This window comes from Amblyomma mixtum, chromosome 1, assembly GCF_055824585.1.
Source record: "Amblyomma mixtum isolate Tamu chromosome 1, ASM5582458v1, whole genome shotgun sequence".
Classification (NCBI taxonomy): domain Eukaryota; kingdom Metazoa; phylum Arthropoda; class Arachnida; order Ixodida; family Ixodidae; genus Amblyomma; species Amblyomma mixtum.
Genome location: NC_143012.1, coordinates 204,513,532 through 204,530,717, shown reverse-complemented (window position 1 = coordinate 204,530,717; position 17,186 = coordinate 204,513,532). Strand labels below are relative to the sequence as shown.

Genomic DNA, 17,186 nt, shown 5'->3' with positions numbered 1-17,186 from the left:
CTGATGTCCCACTTCTGCAACAGCGCGGAGAGGTTAAGGCCAGTGTAGTGCTCACCTTTGACGCCTGCCGGGTCAGGAGCTTGCAACGAACCCGCAAAAGTGGTCACCTCGGCAACTTTTACATACTTCCCAGCAAAATTATTGAGCTTCTCAAGGGAGTCGTTCAGGCAGTGTTGAAACCGGTGATCATTCAAATCAAGGAGTGCCCTCAGGGAAATTGAAATAGCACTATGTCCTCTTAAGGTGACCTCCACGAGGGATGGAATAGTGTACTTGAGGTTGCTGAGGAGGAGATAGGCAAATAGATTCGTGGTTCCACCATCCCGCAGGTATACTCCGCACGTGCTGACAAGAAATGCGGCTAGCTTTCCGACCACGACGTTTTGGTCCGCACCCGAATGCAGACAAGAATCGAACATGGACCTCAAGAAGGCGCTCACCTGGCTTCGAGACCCGCTAGGCGCCATAACGGAGCTGGGCTTCATGCCTCGGTTCGAACCGAGGGGCGACGGTAAGGTGCTGGACACGTTTCCCATAAGCCAAGCAGTATTTGAGCACACGAACTCAAAGAAGCTGTCGCAAGGCCCCAACGTGGCGTTCACGTATCTCACGAGTTCCGTGACTTCGCCGGGACAGCAGAAGTGTAGCAGAGTTTCGTATGGCCATGCTCGTCTTCAAGGCCAGAACTGCGGCGAACGCCAAAACGACGAGGAAAGCGAAGCAAGCCATGAACGGCACCGCACCACAGGCGCGGTCCACTCGGCGGAAGACAGCGTCGGGGGGAGCCAAGATGGCAACTGGTTCTGCAGGCGCCGTGGCAACCGAGTCTTCATCATCCAAAGCCGACCGTATGGGAGACGTCTTCGTTCCGGGCGCTCGCAAGCACTTCAACGCCGCGGCTGCATTGAGTACTGCGGGCGAGGTCTCCTGGTGCTGGTCCAGATGCAGCTCGGCATCGCTCGGCGTCAAGGCGATCACCATTGCCGAATGGGCCCCGACCGGAACGCCTTTCTCTGCAGCTTCAAAAGGCTCCGGGCCAACTGTCTCTTGGTCCTGGGGAGACTGATCCGATGAGGAAGACGGCGACGATGGGTCCGAAAACGCGGACGGCAAAGACACCGCAGGAGACGTTGGGGGTCCGAGACCGGAACCAGGCGGCAGATTTGTTTGCTCGTGCCTTTCCATGTGGTTAAATTCAGCGCCGTACTTTCGCTACCTTCTGGAGCCGGCCGAATTCTGGATGCAACACAGCGCATCAGAAGGACAGGACGTGGCCTGGCGCTCCGACACAAGCTCGTGCGGGAATCCTGGAAGACACGTGGCAACGTTGAAGGACAAAGAAGTACTAGCGGATGCTATTCTAAAAATTACGCCTTTTTAATAGCCGATTTTTTTTTTTCATGATAACAACCTCGCCTGAGTATGGTGCTCGCGTGAGTATACCACAGTGCTCTTGCGCAGTGGCCAGCGAAGCTGATCTGTTCGCGCCGCCGGGGGTTCGAAACACAGTCCCGGCAATATTTATTTAATTTCTGCACCCTCAAATTCAGGGACGCCATAAGGTTCTTGGTTGGATCTGAGCCCCTGAAGTAGTGCTTTCGCACCAAAACCCATAAGCGCACTCATGAGTACAGCTGTCTGAAATGCATCATCACCACAGATTTGTGCTCAAGTACGCTGGTAGGCCTTCGAACATCCGTGGGACGGCGGCGGACCTGAGTTTTAGCTTCTCGCGTTGCAATTTGTGTGAGCTCCGGACACCGCAGACTATTACAGCACGGTGTACAGTGCACATAAGAACAACGCCCAAAGATCTCCTCAAGACGAAGTGAGCTTCGTAAGTGATCGGCCCTAAACTGATATTTGGAAACCTGGTGAGCTAATGTTTCAATGTTACGGGTTTGCCTGAATACGCTGAGGTCAAGGCCCCAAAATCTTACGGGAGCACAAGGGATTGCGGGAATAACCAGCTAGACAACTCAGCAGTCATTGTTACGGAAAGCCTGCAAAATATTCTTTCTAGGTTGCAGAGAAAAAGCAGTACGCGTTTTCCTGCAGACTTCGTCTAAAGGGGACGCTTTGACTTTGGAATTAGCAAAAAGAAAAAAAATGATGATAACGCATTCAGCAACCGGATTAAAAATGTCAATAAGATTAATATTTTGGGACAATAAATCAGAGGCCCCCTATGCGCCATACTGTATTGACTTATTTATGACCATGCAAATTCTAACGTGCCAAAGGGAAGTACAGGATTAAGGTAGAAAGATAGCATATCTGACAGGCCCCTAACCGGTAGGCCGATGTTGTACTCGTACGAAGTGAGAATTCTAGCAACCAAAGACCAGCAGCAGCCGTAGTTCCGCTCAGGAAACAGCGTTAATGTGGGAACTGATAAATATATTTATCAGTTCGCCTTTCAAGCTGCCCAAGACAGAGCTTCACGTTGTGCTTGGTTCTAAGATAAGCGCCAGTGAGTACGGGCGGCAGTCGAAAGAAAGCGCGGCTGCCGTTTTTCAGCATAATTCACACGCCGTGATCAAGCTCGTTATATGCGTATTTGTTTCTTGTTATCTCGGGCACGAGGCGAGTGATGTTTTTTACAAAGCACGGATGAGAGCGCTGTAATCGCGGTGCATTCGGGCGCACAAAAGCATGCTGTCAAGTGGTATTTTTTAAACTCCGCGGGCTGTCGTTTCTGCCGCAGGAAAACGGCCACGCTGAGTGTCTCTCGTTGGAAGTGCCTGGGTTGGAGATTACTTGTGGAGCTCCACAACATTCCTACTGACGCCTGAACGTTTCAAGCAATATTTGAAATGTTATTTTTTTAATCTCAACTAATTACTCAAATAGGCCGAGCGAAAAAAAAATGGTACTGTAACTTTAAATAAACCCTAACAACATCCATGCGATTTCAGTTCTGAAGAACGCTTAGGGTTTTTGTTTTTTTTAGCTTGCTCCAAGTTAGCTGGGACACCCTATATATAGCGGTAGGTTATGTTCGGCGCATTTCCTTACGCAACATGTATCAAAATGCAGTGTCTTGAGCGGTTAGTATTCGATGCCAAGCACTCGAAAGCTGCGACTGCCACGGGACAAGCGCGGGAGGAACACACACGCGTGAAACTAGCAGAGCTGCTAGCCATGTTTGGCGCTCTCCATTCAATATCGTCGTTCTCAAACTTCGCGGCCTTTGCATCGGAATTCGTCACTGACACCATGGGCGGGAGGTCAATGCGAGATGCCTTGAAAATTTCCCCGCACCTAGGACACGAGCACTGAGGTACCAAACTCAAATGGCCCCAGCAGCAGCGCGCACACTCGCTGTCCGCTACGAGCGCATCTGCCCCAGAGCCGCAAAGCCACGCAATGGGGGAGTTATCAGACGCCCTGCAACTTCGCGACAGAGGAGATAGAGAGCGAGTGAGAAAGAACGGAAACGCCAGCAGTGGAGGAACAAATATAAGCAGCAATAAAAAAGAGACAGTGCGCGTAATGAGGAGGGACGTAACAGCAACGTCACCACTAGTGTCACGTGACTAGGTCGGGGGGGTGTGCACATGGGTGTGCAGAAACGCTCCTTTCTGACGAGCCCACATGCCGACGTTGGAAAGTGCGAGGGGTGTACACGCGGTGATGCAACGGCCTTGTCGCGGCAATGGCAGCATTTTGTCGTTGTCTTCGCATGTATGGCGTGATGGGAAGTTATCAGCATTAGAGTGTAAGCCCGCCTTGATTGCCATGTGTTTCAGATCGTGCGAATTTAAGCTGGAACCGCATGAAGCGTTTTTAGCGAGCGAAAAACGCGACGCGCGGCAAACGCCCGCGTTGCCGCTGACGCGCGAGCACCCGCACGAGAAAAATGAACTTCAGAAGCGGCGCTGTCGCGCCGCGTTCTTTCGGGTTGCCAGACCGCACAACTGCCAACGAGGTGAATTATCTGTTACCGCATATATAATATGCCCTTTAAATTACAGGACACTACAATAAAGACAATCTTCATCTTGAAAAATTTAGCGCGACACACAAGGACCGAAAGAGTAGACGACACGAGCGCTAAATTTTTCAAGATGTATGTTAACCAACTCGCCCAGTCTGCAGTATTGTTAAATTACAATCTTCATGTAATTATACCTCGTTAAAGGTTGTCTTGTGCATGTTGGCCGAACACTACACTGTAAAAAATATTTATTGAAAAAAACAGAAATTTTCTGGCAGCTGGCCTGCCAGAAATTTTGTTATGCTATGTTTTCGGTTTTTTACTTTTTCTGTCATTTTACAGATCTTTTCTGTTTTCGACTAACAGAGAATTTCTGTTAAGACGATAGAAATTTTCTGTTATTGTATGTTTTCTGTTTTTACTTTTTCTGTCATTTCACAGGGTTTCTTGTTAACAATTAACAGAAAATGTCTGTGAGCATGACAGAAATTCTGTTTTTACTTTTTTCTGTCATTTCACAGGTTTTTTCGATTTGCTGCTAACAAAAAAATTCTGTGATGTTCCATTTTCTCTTACCATATTTTCTGTCATTTAACAGCTTTTTTTTCATGACTCACAGAAATTTTCAGTGAAGCTCCATGTTCTGTCATTTCACACACTTTATTTCACATCATCTTTTAATGACTGACATAAAAACAGATACAGAACATTAGGACTGCTGCCACATTTCAATAGAATAAAATATTTCACCGCTTTTAAACAATCACAAGCAAAGGCAAGTGAGTATTCAAGAATATTGGAAAATATGCAGTGTTAAACAATGCAATCATAGCTGATATTTTACTATACAGTAATATCTTTCAGCATCACTTAATTAAGTTAAACGGTAGGAGGGTGGCCGAAGAAAAAAAGAAACTTACGTTGCCCTGCCTGCACTACAGGCATACAGTAAAAGCATGCAAAATATGCAGTAATGGCAAGTAAAGTAGAAACGAAACCTGTGCCTTTCTGTCATACAGAATGGCATGATTCACTCTAAAATAGTAATACAATACAATGAATACGTCACGAAGTAATAATACCTGAACAATGAACACAACCAGTCACTAAACTAATGGCAAGCATACGCAAAAGGAGAGTATTGGAAAAATATGCTTTGCTCATGACTAGTGCTTCATTAAGCAGCAAGATGAAAGCAACAGGACATAAGGCATGCCATGGGCTGTTTGCCTTATCACAGTTTAACTGCAAAACATTTTTTCACTCCAGTTAGTGCGTCTTATCTTGAGACTACAATAACTTTAAAATGAAAAAAGTAACACAGACAAGATAGAAAGTAGTGCTACAATTCATACAACCAGCCACTGAAGTGTAACAGCAAGTATAAGCATAAATAAGGCATCTTAAGCAAATTGTGTCTTGCCTGACACTAGTACGAAATGAAGTGAGATAGAAGCAACAGGACATAAAGCATGCCACAAGCTGTTTGACTTATCAGTGTAACCATATAACATTGATTCTCTATACATAGTACATCCACTCTTGTGACTACTGCATGATAAGTCATGCCACAGGCTGTTTGGTTTATCACAGCGTACACAAAATATTGATTTAAAAAGTTGTCAGATTTCAGAACAGTTAAAAGTCAAAGTCTTGCATGATGAGGGAAGGAACTTTTGAAGAGGGGCAGTGTTGCTTCTTCTTCGAGTGCTCTGCCTTCGTTCCCCGGACAGGATTCACAGCTGCAATGGTCCTGAAACAAGGACAGAACATTGTTACTCCTCGGACAGTGAGCATATCTATACTGTCTTCAAAGAAGTAATAAACATTGCAAGAAGATTGCGCCCCTCCTCCTACCCCAAAATTTAATTCCTTTGTAGCCCACATTTCAGTTTCATTGTGTGCACTAGTGAATATATCCATTAGTCTTTAGTACTCAGTACAGAACCAGACTTCAAGCCAAAATAAACCTTTCCTAAATGTTCACTTTAATAAGGTTTTTAACAACCATAGTGTTTTGTTACTTGCGTGAAAGCTGCTCACTGAACTCCAACACTAGTTTTTAAAGGGATGCAAAAACAACTCCATGAAACCTGTTGTTATTGGGAAAAATTCATTCTGTCTGCACTTTCCCAATTTGTTGCACGCCGCGGTGGCTCAGTGGTTATGGTGCTCGGCTGCTGGCCCGAAAGACGTGGGTTTGATACCGGCCGCGGCAGCCGAATTTCGATGAATGCGAAATTCTAGAGGCCCGTGTGCTGTGCAAATTCAGTGCACGTTAAAGAACCCCAGGTGGTTGAAATTTCCGGAGCCCTTCACTACGGCGTCCTTCATGGCGTAAGTCCCTTTGGGACGTTAACCCCCAATAAATCGAATCAAACTCATTTTGTTGATGTCAGTGTGGCAGCGAAAAAATGCATTTATTGCTGAGAAAACTACATTTAGAAATTTTCCGGTCACTAAATTCAAATTCTGATGTATACGCCGAAAAGGACTTCATGACCACATTTTGAAGTTAGTTGCGGGGCTGCTTAGGGCCTTGTTATCTGCACCCAGAAATCTGACGTGTCAGTAGATTGCAGTCTACTTAGAAAATGAGGCAATGATGACAACACCTGCACTTTGTTTCTTCATTTTATGTAGCTTGTAAAAGCACCATTTCAGTCTCCTTGCAATCAGACAGTAGCCTCTCGACAAAGGCCAACTTCAGTTTCCATTCAATGTTCCTTCAAAGCGCTCACTGACACCAGAGTAGCAATGTCTATGTATACATAGGCCTAATCATCAGCATGCCTATTCTGTGTCACCCGAAAGCACAGCCGTGAGCGAAAATCTTTTGACAGGTAATAAGTAAGTTTGCAGCACATATTGACGTGCTTTGTCTTTACAGAGATTCAGATGCATGACGAGGGATATGCACATTTTAGTGAAGATGGAATTAACAGAACTGAGCAGAGGCTTGTTTGTATTACTAATGCCCAACTAGTGATACGCAAGTCTAAAATGAGGTCTAGTGCTGCAGAGCAAGCTGTTACGTGAATGTGACGTTACCCTCTTAAATCTGCACTCAGCTTCCACTGTCCAAGAATAGTGCAAAGTGCCTGCTGCCCTGACTGATGAAACTTTTCTGACCACAACCTCAAGCAATAACCCAGCTAAAGACACATGCAGAATGCACACAAAATATTCTCTGTAGGCAGAATCAAAACAAAATTGAGCAATAGCTTCCAATAAAACTTTTCGTTGAGCATTGGAAGTCGCACATATTCAGTGCTGTAGCATTTTCCCCATACGCCGCTAGTACGGCTCACATGCAGGCCTCAACAATGCAAGTACTAACAGCCTTTTTCAGTATCCTGGCTTATGCTCAGTTTGAACTGGGCTGCAAGGAAAAGGTACTTTCACTATCGCGCATAGCAGTCCTCGAGGCTAGTCAACACAGCTGAGCGTGTGTGTACAGCATCCTGGGCTCCTCACTCCTTCCACATATAAATTCCCCCCTACAGATGCACTTTGGAAGAAATATGTGCGGCTTACAGCGCACCCATGAAGAAAGCTTCATGTCAAATGCAGCAATAACAATGCTGTATCTCTCATCAGCAATCCTCACGTAATTGACTGAGGAGCCAGTTTATTGAGGCACACATAGCGAGGTATATGCCACAACAATATGCAATGCTGTATGCATGGGTTATCTTGCATAGTATACAATTCAAGACTGTAGGCTCAAATACCGCAAAAAGGAAGTCTTCCAGTCGACGGCACCAACCAACCATTACGATGTTGTGGTTATTTTGGCTAATTTTTGGTTTATCCTTTCCTTTTGCCAGCTGGTGTGATGGATTAGCAAGTGCATGGGAAATAACAGTGAAGTCATCAGAATCATTGAACACCATAGGGGCATTTGCTGCTGCATTCTTCAGTTGTATCCAGCTATAGTCACAATATGAAGCATTGCCTAACAGTTCACGCTCAAATGAATGCAAATCAAAATACAAAAGAGAAAAAACCCAAACTTCCCATTAGCAGTGAACCTGTCTCCGACAAGTGGGAGCAATGCCAGCCTTAGGGGAGGGTGACCGGTGCAATCGCACAAGACATCACCAAAATGGGGATGCTGAGTTGCCCTGTGGGTGTTATGCTACATCCTCCCATCCTCTACCCGCCTTCCCTCTGTCCCTTGACCTTCAAAAGAGACATTTCCAGAGCTCTTCAAAATGAGGGAGACAATATGTATGCCTGACGCATGCCAAAATGAGTGCATAACTCGCTACTGTAGAGGGTTGCAAAGGGTGCATGCACCTTACAGACGCGGCATAGTTTCAGGTGTCGTTTGTTGCGGGCAGGACCATCTAAATGACATTCTTTCCACCTGTAAGCTCTGCTGTGGCAGAAGGGAAAGGGGTAGGGGAGGAGAGTTGTGCTTAGAGAGCTTTGTCAGTTCACTGCTTAGCCCTTGTCCCGTCTCAGTTGTGCAGATTCTTTCCATCTTTGAACTTAATACTGCCTTCAGCACGCCCTGTGCATTATCTAAATCGGAACACATCTGACTGTGTCAAGCTGTATTGCATTTAATGGTGGTAGGAAATAATGTGTGCACCATTTCTCTCCCTTTTGCATGCTCTGCTCTGTGAGAATTTCATTATAGCTAGTTCTTCTTTTAGGCACCCAGTGCTGCAGAGCAGCACTGCTTGATTTTAGGCGTTAATTACACACCTAAATGTAGACTGGGCTTTTTGCTAATCATCATCTTTGAGACTCACGGGATTTTGGACTGTGAGCCCATAGTTACTCGTTCACAAGAAATACCTGTCCTGGACAAAAAAATGTTTTTAATTCTGAATGGCGAGAAAATGGGCACAGAAAATTTGAATGATTTTGTAGAGAATAGTTGTAGTGCTACTATTGTTGCTATGTGCATAGATGTAGACAAAAATTTTGTGCAGCGTTCTGGCAACTTAGAAACAGAGATTTGATTTCCTGTGTCTGGCATTATGTTGGCATGGTTTGTTTTTACTTTGAAATTCGTTTACTTCTACCCAATCACCTGTCCTGCCTCTTGCATTGTAGTCATGGACTGTGCAAATGAACTCTCCAAACAAGCTGTCTTGCCTTATGCGCAGTTCTAAGCAAGACAATTTATGAAAGAAAAAGAATGCCGAAGTGCTAAAATTGCTGGTGCATTGTGACAGTTTTCAAGAAAAAGCAGAGACGATGGAAAAAGCCCTTTTTAAAGTACAGGAACAAGATGAATTATCGTACTAAGGTTAAAACTAACCTGATCTAGCCTGGCTAACTTTGCACGGCCTACTGTTTAACCTGAATAAGTTCAGCTCATGTCGACAATAGCTGTTTCGCCCCACTAAACTTTTGCCCTGTGTATGCAGAAAAGTGGTACGCCAGACCTTCTTCACACCAATCTGCAGCCAAGGCACTGTTATTAGGAACAGAAGGAATCCGTGATGATAAATATAACGCTTGTACCATTTTCTACATATCCAACTGGAAAAAGGTTTCAATTTTCCTGTCACCCAATTTAACGCTATCAAAATTTTGTTATGCTGGCTTTTTTGTAGTCACTATTAAAAGCGGAGCAGGCAACACTAAAACATCAGTTTCACGAGCTAAATAATGGTTTCAAAAGAAGCGGAAATGCCCTGGGAAGGCCAGTATCGTGAAACACAGCGACCCAGAGAAGAGAGATTGCATGAAAAGTGGGACAGGTGGAGTGTGCTCATGGTTCTAGGAAACTAACACACAACTTAAAAATCTGGATACCACTTCTCTGCTGCTTCACGGATATGTACACCAACGTAACACATGTTGACTACGATAACACCAAAGTAAATCTGGCCGGTCCCGTCCGTGACCGAATATTACAACCATTCAAGACATTTTAGTGGTTATTGCAGGGGCAGATTCATGGGTGCAACTGGAAGGGGGGGGATTTGAAGGAGGGGGTTGGGGTACATTAGAACCATGTATTCCTTGGACATTTTTCATCTAAGAAATGAGGTTCAACATGGCTGTTATTTAATATTTTCCAGTGGGAATCCTTTCCTTTTAATCAATTTCTCCTAGGTGAGCATTACCATATATCCTAAACAAGGTTTCTCAAAGACACCTCAAAAACAACAGTCTTCAGTGGACGCTGGATATTTAACTTATTAAGACAGAGTATTCTGTTTGTGCTGCAAGCTCTTTGACAGGGATCCCATGTAATCACCAGCGGCAACTGGATAAAATGACTGGAGGCACATGGCACAGATTCTTAGAAGCCTCGAATATTTGACAAATCACTTCGCACCATATCAAGCTTGCACAGAGGCAAGTCTAAGAATGAAGCATAGCAAATGAATTGACAAGGAGCATGAACTCCTCATGGCACAAGCGAAGAAACTCTTCAAGAATGTCTTAGAGCACCTGATCAAGATAAAAAGCATATATGGTATTTCATGGCTGTTCAGACTGGCTTTTTGCAATCTGTGAGGAACGAGGGCAAAAAAAAAAATGACAACAGACTACAGAGAAGGAGGACCACATGGACTGAAGCACTGATGATCAACTTTTGTACAGTTTCCTGTCAGCACACACGGCAAAAAAAGGTGAAACCATATCAGGAGATACCCCGAAACAATGTGACAAGTGGTTTTTTTAGTCTGAAAAAACAGAGAATAAGCCAGTAAGCATCTGCACAGCTGTTTCTAGGACACAGCAGAAAAGCAAAGTTAGTGAAGAATGGCCAACAAGGAACATGGAAGAAACCAGGGTGGAAACAAGTGCACAAGACATGGTCTTGAAAGCTAAAACCAATAAAAGTGATAAAAACGTCACAGGCCAATGAATAACAGGGCAAAAGGCTAAAAAGATTAAAGTCGCAAAAGTGACAATGAGGTCAAAGACCAAATGTAAAACCAGAAGTGGTGAAGGCAAAAAATAAAAAATACGACTGAAGGCCGAGGGTGCACATGGTGAGACAATATTTGCATATATCAAAACTGGTATTGCATGACAAATAGGCTGGTACTTTTTCAAATAATGAAACTGAAGGTTTCCTTATGCACTGGTCCTTCATTGCCAATATCTTGCCTGCTTTTATGATTTCACAAGACAGTGAGTTCTTGTTCTTCGCTATGAATTCCATTCTTTGAAATTCGGATAAACGTCCTGCTTCCAAAATTTTACAGTTCCGACAGTGAATGCCAAGATGGCAGCATTACTCATTATCAGAAAAAGAACTAGCCTGCCTGCCATCCAATGCCTGGTTTTAGCTACACAACACTTGTCTCATCATGTGTATCCTGGGCCTTCAGCAGTATTTTTTAAATTTTTTGCCTTCACCACTTGCTCCTGGTTTTACACTTCGTCTTTTCCCTCATTGTCAAATTTTATCACTTTTAACTTTTTAGCTTTTTGGCCTGTTACTTGCTGCCCTCTGAGCTCTTTATCTCTTCTATCACTTGTAAGCTTCAAGAGCATGTCTTATTTTTTCACTTGTTTTCATCGTGGTTTTTGGCATGTTTCTTGTTGGCCATTCTTCGCAACCTTTGGATTTTTGCTGCTTCATAGATACAGCTGCGCAAATTCTTGCTGGCCCATTCCCTGTCTTTTCCGCCTAAAAATCTCCTTGTCGAATGTTTTTGTCTTATTTTGTTGTTCCGTGATACAAGCTTTCATATCAAATGGACTTTGCTTAGCTTTTTTCGTCGTGTATCTGACAGCTAAGAAGGTGTACAAATAGCTGTCCCCGTTTCTTCTGATATAAAATTTGGCAGTTGAACATCCACGTTGCCGCCTTCTGTGCAGCTCTTTGCCCAACAGAAAGTGTTGCTCTAGCTTTTCACTCTAAAGAACGAAAACTTTCTGCGATTACCTCAGCTTCTTGGTTAATATGACAGTCATGAAAGAGCATTTAAGTGTGTGCCAGATGTGGCAGTTCACTACTGCAGCAAAACAAATTAGAATAAAATATTTCACGTGATGGTGAAGAATGTGATCAAGCACTTCACAGAAAATGAAATGACTGAAGTGAGTGCTTTTTTGCCTCTGATGCCTCCCTTCTAGCTAGCAATTTCATGAGTACCGAAAAAGAAATGTGTACAACGGTGGCAAAGATACCTTGGTGAAAAGTGCATCATGCTGCGCCATCAAATAAGTATTGTTTTTTTTCCCCCGTAACGCAAGTGCAAGTGCTTCTAGGGCACTGCAACAGCAACAACTGACTCGCTTGGATAAATCGGGAGCTCACTCTATGCGACTGTTTCTTACCAAATAAGCTCTTTATCGGTCCTTTCATTACTGGGATCTTGTTGCTGCCACTTCTCTTTGAATAACTATACTATTTGTGTCACTTTGATGCCCATTGTATTTATGTCCCTTGGACTGGTTGATTTATTAAAGAAATTTTAATCCGACATATAATATCTATGCATTGCTTATGCCTGCACTTTTAGAAGAGGATCTGAAGGTGTCAGCATTTTCAGTTCATGTAACTAAACTCATCTTTCAGTGGCAAGCCTCTTTGCTTTTTTATATTTTAAACCGTACTATCTGCTTTGCAAAGTCGGTGGTCCGTGACCTTCGGTGGCATTGTGGTGGCGACTTCCGGTTCCCGCTATTGGTTTGCAGTATCCCTTCAGACTACAGCCATCTAAGGGCACAGCTTGCGGTAATGTACTGTAAAGCACAATTTTGTTTTACAATTAGGCTTCCCTCTGAAAATTACCGAAAAAAAATTGCAATATAAAAAGGTAATATAAACAAAAGGAAATAATGAGAGGCTTTGCAAGTATGGGCCTCAGCAAGGGCTCACACAAGGTGCGGTAAGGTCGTCCCTGAGGCAACGTGATACTGCCAAAATTACCTGGCAATGTTGCAATGTTGCAGGGGTTACACTTACTGAAAGGAGAAAATTAAGAAAGTACGGAGGCTGGGACACATCTTAAGGTGGTACTTGTGAATCACTGTGTATTTTGAGGGACTGTTCTGCTACCGTATACGCCTGTGCACACAGACAGGGAAGCTACTGGCAAAGCGTTGTTTGGTAACTGTCATCACTGATTACTTAGTTAAATATGGGGTCCTTCACTCCATGCAAGGACACTGGCATGAAATCTACTAACTGCTGGAAATGAAAAGTTGCATGTCATTCAGAGATCTGCCCTTGGCCATTGTTTATGAGACATTGGACGCATACCAAGCACACTTCCCTCTTTTCCGCATCTCTGGAGGCATCTGCATATATCATATAGTGTAAAAAGAACTTTTTCCATCTTATTCTTCTTTCGTCCTTCCCACAGCACAATGTATCCAACACAAGCCTAGCTAAACTCTCCGCTTTTGTTTCGCTGCAGTGTCTAAAGATACACCTCAAAGACTGTTCATTCTCACTGAGCGTATGGAGGATGTAGCTGCCGGCCCATGGCTAAATCTCATCCAACATGATAGTGGATGCTGCCAGCCAGTGCACTACTGCTGCGTGCAACACTCTTCTCTGCGAAGCATTTGCAAGTTGCATGCCACATATTGTGACTTGTGAGGAGTTTCAAATGGAAGTTTTCCCATTCTTATATCGCCGGCTGTCATTCAGATGAAGTAAAACAAGCCCAGTTCTCCCAAAAAATCCCCGATATATGTCTTCACACCCGGTTGCACGTGCATATATATATAGCACTACCATCGCTCGCACCAGTTCACATATATAAGCAGCAAGCTACGCGGCGTGCACCAGCGGCTTGGTGCTTTCGCACTGGTCTTGTAATCTGTCAGCTCTGCTCATAATTTAAGCAAGTTATCACCAGCACTGAAGCGCAGCAGAATGCTTGCTAGATCGAGCACCTATGCTCTGCACAGCACGCATATTCCTAGATGCACCTATCCGTATTACATAAGAAACATAATGCTAGCTCTTTTTTATCACCAGATATAATATTGGTTGGTTGGGTTGGTTTATGGGGTTTAACGTCCCAAAGCGACTAAGGCTATGAGAGACGCCGTAGTGGAGGGCTCCGGAAATTTCGACCACCTGGGGTTCTTTAACGTGCACTGACATCGCACAGTACACGGGCCTCTAGAATTTCTCCTCCAAAGAAATTCCAGCCGCCGCAGCCGGGATCGAACCCGCGTCTTTTGGGTCAGCAGCCGAGCACCATAACCACTGAGCCACCGCGGCGGCCTGATATAATATTCATCTTTAAAATATTTATATTATGCCTCACAGCCATGCAAAAGCAATAGTATGGGGAATTTATTTACAGCGTTGACCTAGGTGACTCGAAGAGATACTCCACCACAATACACAAGAACATTGTGGAGGAGCAACCACAAAGCAGGAAGCATGTACAGACCACTTCCGGGCCAACATTGACATTTCTGAGGGGAATACAAGGAAAGTGCCTAGCTCGCTGCTTGGTCTTTCAGGCGGAAATTTGCACATATTGAGTGGTTCGAGCTTAGCATGAGCCAATGGGCCCTTCTCAGCCAATGCCACACACCACACGTGTATTTGGAGCACTGATCCTGCACACGCACTCAGCTTCGACTGAGGGACAGCGGATCGTCGCAAGTAAACAAACCTTCAAGTTCACATAGCGGACTTCAGCGCACAACAGAAAAGCACACATGTGCACCATGCTGCATGGAAATAGCCAGGAATAATTTTGCAGTTCACACACCCTAATCAAACGACATGTGGTGAACGGTGCAACCGGAGAACATGGTGTTTGTCATGCGATCAAGCAGTTCATTGCATGGAGCTCTCAGATTATGTGCGCCAAACACCAATTGGCCCATTCCGGGCAGTGAGTAAACATTCTTGAGCCCAAGGTATGACTAATCCTCATAGAATTCAAAGGAGAACTATGAGAGTAAATCGAGCAGACTGCCAGGCAAGAATAAAATGGCCGGACTTTGAAAAACACTGTCAGATTTGTCCGATGTATTTGGAAAAAAAATGCTCCGGGTCTACCCAACGTACTAAGGGGAGGAAATGCACCGGGTCCATCCGGCGTACCTTTAGCCACAGCCTCCTCTCGCAGTCAGCAGTGAGAGCACACCATACAAAAATTTCACTGCTCTATTTAATAACCCCATTGTGAGTTATATAGACAAAAGACTTATCAGATGAATGCAATTCCAAAAAATGCTGGAGCTAAAGAAGATTATTTTTTGACAGAACTCACAAAATGGCTGCTAACGTGAACAAGGAAGCCTCATTGACTTAGTGTGCTCAAAACATTGGCTGCAAAAATGAAGCACTGTGGTTGCAAAGGCTTGTACACTTAAACCATGATTCCAGTCATGTTGACTGACATGATAAGTACAAACACCATGCATGACCCGCCACTAAACCAGGGTGTCAAGCAAGCTACTTTCTTTCAGTTCCCTGACTTTTCCATGGTTTCCCCGACTATTTAAGTCAAAATCCTCTGAATACTGAACAGACGGGAAAACACAGTGGCCAATGGCAATGTACAGTATACATGATCTATTCAGAGCAAAAAACTATATACTGAAACTTCAAACGCTGCAATCAAAATAGATTTGCTCTTATTTGAGGCAGCTGATTTCTTCTTGACGAAAGTACAGCTTCAATGCGACTTCTGAAGCTATCTTTGCTTTTTCTGTTCCATTTCTCTAACACAAATGGTTAACATAACCTTTATTCTTCTGAGCATAAGTTGTCTCCACTAAGTGTGTTCATATTTCAAATTTTTATTTCAAAGTGCAGAGTATTAAAAATTGGCTTAGATTACAAGACAAATGTGTTTCCACATAATACAGCAATGAAAAGCACCAGACATTGGACAAATATTTAAATCCTCATCAATTATCCTATCCGAACACCGATTAAGCACCACAAAATACAAAAACAAAATACAAAATATAGCATACCCTCCAAATAACGCCAGAACCACATCAGCTGCCAGAGCTCAAGATCAACGAAGCTCCAGCAGCCGTAGTGTAAATGCGATCAAACCATCACAAAGTTCATCGCACAGTTACATGAACACAAGTCCTTGTACTTACTAATAGCGAAAGAATGCTGACAATTTCTGCGAAGTACCATCTACGACGTCAAATCCATCAAATCTGCATGGCGACACATTCAAATCTATCCATAAACAATGGATGGTTACATGGCCACAAAAGGGTTACTGGCATTGCATGCACATATGCACTCTTCAGTAAACCCTCTCCCCCAGGTGCTGTGCTCCTCTGGACAAGTGTCTACGACCCCTATGAGCAAGCAACGTGTATGACTTCCACCAAAATAGCCATATACTTCTACATAATCTCAGAAGCAATATAGTACCATGTACCCCTTCCAACCCTTTCATATTAGTGACTGGGCACCATGCAATGCAGGTAGTATAGCCATAATCTGTGAAGAAGTGGTTGAAGATGAACTCCACAAAAAATAGTTTTATCTGTCGTTCCTCTCCGCAGATTTTTTCAGAGCGCTATTTTACCAGCTGCATTAACCAAGCAGCAGCAGCAGCAGCAAAGTTTCATTGCATAGCTGATTCGTTGCCTGGGTTCAGCAAACATTTTCTTACTTTTTTAAAAATTGCTTTTGCTCATTGTTAGCATTTTCATAAAAAGGTCTTATGATAAAGTGGTATGTACCTATAACTTTTATTATCACTGCGTATTTGAGAAGTGGCAAAACCAAAACAAGAAAGGTTATCACAACTCAGTTAACAAGCGATATAGGTACTTACTGCTGTGTGAACTCCAGGCAGAGGCTTGTTTCCTTGGGGTACACAACATTGAAAGCAAAGTGCACCAAAAACATGAGCTTGAAAGCCTGGCATGGGTTGGCTGCGTGCATCACTGGCAGGGTGTCGGTGCATATGGTGAAGCTCCTCGCAGTAAGGAAACTGCCTCCTGCACAAACAAGTTTTAAATCAGGAATGCTCGCCCGAGTGCAGTACCACAGAGTTATACCTTTTGCAATGATGAAAGGAGAACATGGCATGTCCCCAATGTCGTCATCACTGGCAGATCCCTGGCATAAGAGGGAGTTAAATGCGTATAAGAATTGTCTACTAAAGTAGCACCATGTGAAAGCTGCAACTTTAAACCAGTTACAAATAAGCATGCAGCAGAGTACAAGCATAAATAAGTCATTTCTGCGCTTGCTCAGGCTCTTATTTTTCTCAACAATGTGTGGTGAAATGCTGTGGAGTGTATACAAATAAGCGTCAGCCACATATAAAGGCCCTAAAAATCAGCATAGGCATTT

General features: G+C 43.9%; 1 long non-coding RNA gene across 1 annotated transcript; it reads right to left on the bottom strand.

Moving 5' to 3' along the window:
* Window positions 1-4,760: 4,760 nt before the first annotated feature.
* On the bottom strand, window positions 4,761-16,775 carry LOC149370610 (uncharacterized). The gene is made up of 2 exons (XR_016291500.1): window positions 16,663-16,775; window positions 4,761-5,693 (listed from the first exon to the last, which is right to left on the bottom strand). It is a non-coding gene; the product is annotated as an uncharacterized LOC149370610 (long non-coding RNA).
* Window positions 16,776-17,186: the final 411 nt, after the last annotated feature.